We start from the raw sequence: 6,888 nt of genomic DNA on the forward strand, positions 1-6,888 counted from the left end.
CGGCCGTTTTTACGAACGGTCAGAGCAGGTGTGTTTTACGCTTGTAAAAACGGCCGTAAAGGCCTTGGAAATCGGCCCATCGGCCAGGAGAGAATCGCTGCTCGCCGTAAAAAAACGGCGGGCAGCGATTCGTGTCGGGAGGCGGGTGTGGGGGGGGGGGGGAAATAGTGGGAGGGCGTCGGACCAGCGTGTCCGTAAAAATTTACGCCGCCCGCTATTCTCCGAATTTTCGTGAGAGCGGAGAATTGCGCCCATAGCGTTTCCAGTCAATATTTGGAAAGTTAAAGTCCCCCATAACAACTACCCTGTTACTTTCGCTCCGATCCAGAATCATCTTTGCAATCCTTTCCTCTACATCTCTGGAACTTTTCGGAGGCCTAGAGAAAACCCATAACAGGGTGACCTCTCCTTTCCTGTTTCCTGACCTACCTTTCCTGGTCGGATTTGTACTTCCATTTCCCTGAATTATTAGTCCAGTCTTTTACTGTGTTACTAATACAGCAGTGTAAACACTACACCACCGAACTCCCAGACATGATTATAGCCCACCCTTCCTCATGCTATTGAGATGGTAAACAACTATGGACTGTTTTTATCAACTTATTGACAGTATTGGCCCCCGCGCATATTCTGCTAAAGAAACACCATATTTGGTCCTGGGAGACTCCCCAGGAGGAAGCTTTCAACAAAGTAAAGCAACTGCTGCTTTCCTCAAACACTTTGACCCACCTGAAGAATTGATATTGACCTGAGACTCCTCTCCATATGGTGTCGATGCGGTGTTGTCATGAGATGATGGAGGCCGATAGGGTATCTGTGCAAAACCTTCTCAGAGGCGGAAAAAGACTCCTCACAAATCGAGAAGGAAGGACTATCTTTGGCATTAAGAAATTCCACCAGTACTTACATGGTGGACGCTTTACCAGCGTTTCTGAACACAAACCACTCTTAGATCTCTTCAAAAAGGACAAGTATATCCTGCCCATCTCCTCGGCAATAATTCAATGATGGGCATTAATTCTGTCCGCCTATGAATATACTTTCAACACCTGGAACACAGGTAACGGATGCGGATGTCCTTGGCTGCCCATCCTTGCAAGGAAGTATCACCTGTACTCCAGGACCATAAGAAATCAACATGGGATTAAATTATTTCGGTACATTGCCTGTCTCCATGAAGCAAATCAGGAACTGGACCAATCGAGATCCACTTCTGTCCAAAGTGAAAGACAAAGGATTTATAGGATGGGCAAATGAGTCAGTTCCTGAGGAAACGAAAGCATTTTTGACCCACAACAATGAATTAAGTTGTCAGGATGGCATCATGCTCTGGGGAACAAGATTCCTGTACCAGGCAGAGAGCTGTTCCTAACTCAATTACACAGCGCTCTTCTTGGCATCTTTAAGATCTTGCCAGGAGTTATGTGCGGTGGTCAACAGTGCCAACTGCAACAAAGGTGGCCTGTTACAGCCCCACTGCACCCTTGGGAATGGCCTAGTCGTCCATGGGTAGGAATCCATATCAGTTATGTTGGTTCATTCCTGGACACAATGCTTTAGCTCGTGATTGATGCACACCCTAAATGGATGGACATTTTTGAGGTGAAGTCACTTGCATCGCGTGCTCCCATCAAAAGATTACGCCAAATAATTTCAACTCATGGATTACCTAAATCCATGGGCGGCATGGTAGCACAGTGGTTTGCACTATTGCTTCACAGCACCCCCAGGTTCGATTCACGGCTTGGATCACTGAGTGGGAAGTCTGCACATTGTCCCCGTGTCTGCGTGGGTTTCCTCCAGGTGCTCCGGTTTCCTCCCACAAGCCCCGAAAGATGTGCTTGTTAGGGGAATTGGACATTCTGAATTCTTCCTCAGTTTACCCGAACAGACGCCGGAATATGGCGGCTAGGGGATTTTCACAGTAACTTCATTGCAGTGTTAATGTAAGCCTACTTGTGACACTGATAAAGATTATTATTATTATTATTATTATTATTATTAAAGTCATGCTATCAGACAATGGAACCATATTCAAAAGTGCAGTGTTTCAAATCTTCACCAGTCTCAACGGTATTAAACACATTAGAACTGCACCTTACTGCCCAGCATCAAACAGACTAACCAAAAGAACCTTCCAAACTTTTAGGTCTGGCCTCAAGAAATTGTCAGGAAAAACCTCAGACACCAAAATGTCACGATTCCTCCTTAGCTATCGTGCCACCCCACATGCAACAACAGGATTTCCACCAGCAGAACTGCTAACACAACATCATCTCAGAGCGAGACTGAGCCTTATGTTTCCAAATTTGCCAGGGAGAGTCGAAGCCAGGCAAAGTAATCAGAAAGCAAGCCATGATTCACATTGTACAGCACGATCATTCATGGTAAATGAAGGTGTATACGTGACAAACTTTGTTGACGGATCAAGTTGGATCCCTGGTATTATTGTCTCTAAGACTGGACCTCTTTTATACCAGGTATCCATGGAGGGATGGATCATTTGTGAAAACGTGGACCACTTGAGAAGTAGAGGGACACCACAACAGTTTCTGAACCCACAAACAGCGAAGTACCTGGTCGAACTATTAGCCACATAATAGTCTCCGTGATAGCAAATATTAATGAATCACCTGTGCCAGAAGTAGCCACTATTGCAGTTCCTGTTAACGTCAATCCTGTGGAAGTATTACAGCACTCTACAGGGAATGGAAACTCGCCTCAAAGACTCGATTTATAATTGTCCAGGCCATGTATATAATGTTCAGACAATATTTAGGATTGAGTGAATTAGTTAGTGAAGATTGTATAAAGGACTTAAAGGGGGATGGATGTGGTGATTGTCTCTTTAAGGGGAACACAGCAGAGCAAAGGTCACATGGTCAGTCCGCTCAATTGGAACCCAGAGGGTGGCATCACCCTATGGTGAGAGAGGCTCCTGGACAAAGACATTTTTGCAACCAAACAAATTAGGTTGTTGTACAATTCTTATTGATAAATAACTACCTTTTGTGTTCATTAATGAAGTCTATGACAGTGCATCTTTTCACTGTCGATCTGGAGTCACAGGTTGGCAGATTTCCTTCCCTGAACGACATTAGTGAACCAGATAGGTTTTTACAAAAATCATCAATCATTTCATGCATGGTCACCATTAGACTTTTCTTAAATTCCAGATTTTTATGGAATTGAATTTCATCATCTGCCATAGTGGTGTCGCCATCTCAGGTGGCCACCTGCAAAGGACCATGGGAATTATGGCCAACCCAGGACTCAGACACACTTAGAGCGTGTGTGTGTATTTGCAACCCAGATAGCTAGACGCGGTCGAAACCCCCGCTTGTTTGCATTCTAATGGCCCTTTCCCCAGAACAAAAGGACTGTACTCCGGTAACCAATACAGATGCAGACTAACTGGCTCCACTCCCTTTGCTAAGAAAGCCCAAACAGCTAAGGCCAATGACCGCTCAGGACACTCCCAGCCATCAAGGCACCCGCCCCTTTATTGGCCAAAATCGAAGGCAATGATCGAAGTCTGTCGAATTATTGGGTCCAAAGCTAAGAACCGCCCCAAAGAGCGCAAAATCCCAGAGGGAATAAAAAGAGACACAGCCATGTGTTTGGTCTCTCTTGGCCCCGGCCTACGCCTAAAGCCAAGTGCGGCATTACGACCAGAAGACAAGTTCAAGACCAACGATTGCTACCAGACGGATGAGCCCAGCAGAAACGAAGCCACTTCTTCTACCCAGCCAAGCAAGATCCAAACAAAGGCCTTGTCCATCTGCAAAGAGCCGGTTGCCCTGAAGTTAAGTATAGGTTATAGTAGTTGTTAGGTGTAATTTAACTTGTAGTGTTTTATGTTGCATGTCGAAGTAATCCTTGTGTGTAAATAAATTATCTTGGAACTTGAACTGACTAACTGGTTGTTTAGTCTTTGATTGATATCCGGTAAAGCCTTGTGGTCGTATCATTTGATATCTGGTGACTCTGAAAAGCAATATTATCATTCATAACTGCCATATCTAGTTAATTTGGCAACATTATTGGTGCCGATTGGCAACATTATTGGTGACGCTGGTGGGATAGTATTCCACTCATTAAAAAGAGCAACAGTGAGATTACCTGGAACATACAAAGAAAATAGAAGCAGGAGGAGGCCAATCGGCCTTTCGAGCCTGCTCCACCATTCATTATGATCATGGCTGATCATCAGGTTCAATACCCTGATCCTACCTTCCCCCCAATATCCCTTTTGCCCATTGGAGATTGGAACTGAGGGGTACCTGGATTTCTAGTCCAGTGACAATAGCACCATGCCAGTGCCACCCCTCATGTGAATGCTGGTGTGTTGAGCATTCATGTTCATACATTCTTCAACATTCAGAGCCACATGTCAGATTTTGTCTTACTTCGGGTAACAGTTCTCTAATGTAAATGCTGGCCAATCTGGCAATGCCCACGTCCCATGAATGATTAAAAATCATCAGAATGTGAATGGCAGTTTGCAAAATTTCTATTCACTTCATAAAAACAAATCTGAAAGCAAGAAAGAAGCTGGTATCAGTGAAAGTGGCCTTGAATCTGGCTGCCTGCTCTCAAATCAGGCCGGCTGTGGAGGCTGGTCTCCGATGCTCTTGGGAGAAGTAAACCTGTTGCCCTTATTCCAGTGATCCGACTCCACTTCCACTCTAATGTGGCTAACACCTCGGCCTAACCAGCCACTCGGTTGCGTCATCACCATCTCCAGGACAACGAGGGATGGGAAATAAGTGCCAACGGTCATAGAGTAAATTTTCCAGTCCCACCCACCATGGAAACCATTGTGGACAAGTTAACAGATCATCGAAAGGCCCGTTCTCCTCGGGCGAGATTTTCCGATCCCGGGGTGGGCAGGACTGGAAGATCCTGTCCCAGGCCCAAACAACGGTCCATTAAAAGATCAGGCAGCCCATTAGAGGTGAATCTTGCAATCATCCTTCGACAAGAACTTCCCATCTTCTGTTCCATTCCTACTCGTCCAGGTTCTTTTCCGTTCTTTACTCTCCCCCCATCTCTACGACCACCAGCGTTTGATTTCAATGATCGTTTTGACAGACCAAAAAATCATTGAAATTTCTGGAACAGCAACATCATATCCGTGAGTCACTGACCCTGTGATGTCCGTCTGCATTGTGACTTGACTCTGCCCTTTCTGTGGCATCCCACATGCTCCATTTCCTGCCAGATTACAATAAGGGCCCCATTCATGAGTCTGGGAATATCTGACGCATATTTTTCAGCTGTACCTTAAAGGCTTTGAATTCTTCCATAATGGAGGTCCTCAGTAACAAAAAGATTTTCCCTCGGAGGGGGCGAGACGAAGAAGTCAGTACAGTTTCCAGGTCCTGATCCCACTCCTGAGAGAGTGAGGGTAGGAAACAATCACTGACCTGGGCTTTTATCAGGGATGGAAGAGCACTCCCTTAATTGGCATGGAGACAAGGTGACCATTCAATTAAGAACAGTGACAGGCTCTGAAGCTGAAAAAATGATCAAAGACCTTGAAAGGAACAGTAAGCTGTAAAGGAAGCTAAGTAACATAGAACATAGAACATACAGTGCAGAAGGAAGCCATTCGGCCCATCGAGTCTGCACCGACCCACTTAAGCTCTCACTTCCACCCCATCCTGTAACCCAATAACCCCTCCTAACTCTTTGCCATAGAAGGCTGTGGAGGCCAATTCACTGAGTGTCTTTAAAACAGAGATAGATAGATTCTTGATTAATAAGGGGATCAGAGGATATGGGGAGAAGGCAGGAGAATGGGGATGAGAAAATATCAGCCATGATTGAATGGCGGAGCAGACTCGATGGGCCAAGTGGCCTAATTCTGCTCATATGTCTTATGGTCGAACCTTTTTGGACACAAAGGGCAATTTAGCATGGCCAGTCCATCTAACCTGCATGTCTTTGGTCTGTGGGAGGAAAACGGTGCACCCGGAGCAAACCCACGCAGACACGGGGAGAACGTGCAGACTCCGCACAGGCAGTGACCCAGCGGGGAATCGAACCTGGGACCCTGGCGCTGTGAAGCCACAGTGCTATCCACTTGTGCTACCGTGCTGCCCCAGAGAGGACACTGAAACATGGAGGTGGCTTTGAATCTACAGCAGCCAGGCCACCACTGGTAGAAGAGAGTTGGGAGGGTACGGGGTGGTTTGAGATGTAGAATCCCTCTACATGGTAGCATTTGGCTACACCCACATTCAGGTCGACACAAGGGGCCTGTCAGCCTACCTGAAGCACTGCCCCCTCCGGTCAGTTGAACTGGCCCCAAGTCGGCCTCCTTTAATTAGCCTTAATCAAGCCCTTAATGAGCCTAAAAGAAAAGAGAAAATGCTGGAAAATCTCAGCAGGTCTGGCAGCATCTGTAGGGAGAGAAAAGAGCTGACGTTTCGAGTCCGATGACTCTTTGTCAAAGCTAACAGACAGAGAAAGTGGGAACTATTTATACTGTGGAGTGAGAATGAAAGATTGTTTCTCTTCCTCAGCTGAAATTCAAGAAGTGGCGCAGAAATTTCCAATTTCCTATTGCGATGGCCGGGAATCGAACCCAGGTCAACTGCTTGGAAGGCAGCTATGCTCACCACTATACCACCATCGCTCACTGTGAGAATGAAAGATGAGTCATCGCCACAGAAACCCAGGGAAACCGGGTGCTAATGGCGACAGAAACCAAGGGGAAAGAGTGTTAATGGCAGTTCCCAGAAAGAACAAAAGATGTGAAAGGCCGAACAGCAGAGAAACTAAAATTAGAGGGTGAACTGTAGAAGTAGGGAGAGGGGAAGGGGGAAGCAAAGAGAAGAAAAGGTAAGGAAAGGTAGATAAGATGGGGGAGGGAGTTAAATA

At 46.1% G+C, this 6,888-nt stretch overlaps 1 non-coding gene across 1 annotated transcript; it reads right to left on the reverse strand.

Moving 5' to 3' along the window:
• Positions 1–6,571: 6,571 nt before the first annotated feature.
• On the reverse strand, positions 6,572–6,643 carry trnag-ucc. The gene has a single exon. It is a non-coding gene; the product is annotated as a tRNA-Gly (tRNA).
• Between the last annotated feature and the right edge of the window lie 245 nt (positions 6,644–6,888).

This window comes from Scyliorhinus canicula, chromosome 5 (assembly GCF_902713615.1).
Source record: "Scyliorhinus canicula chromosome 5, sScyCan1.1, whole genome shotgun sequence".
Lineage (NCBI taxonomy): Eukaryota > Metazoa > Chordata > Chondrichthyes > Carcharhiniformes > Scyliorhinidae > Scyliorhinus > Scyliorhinus canicula.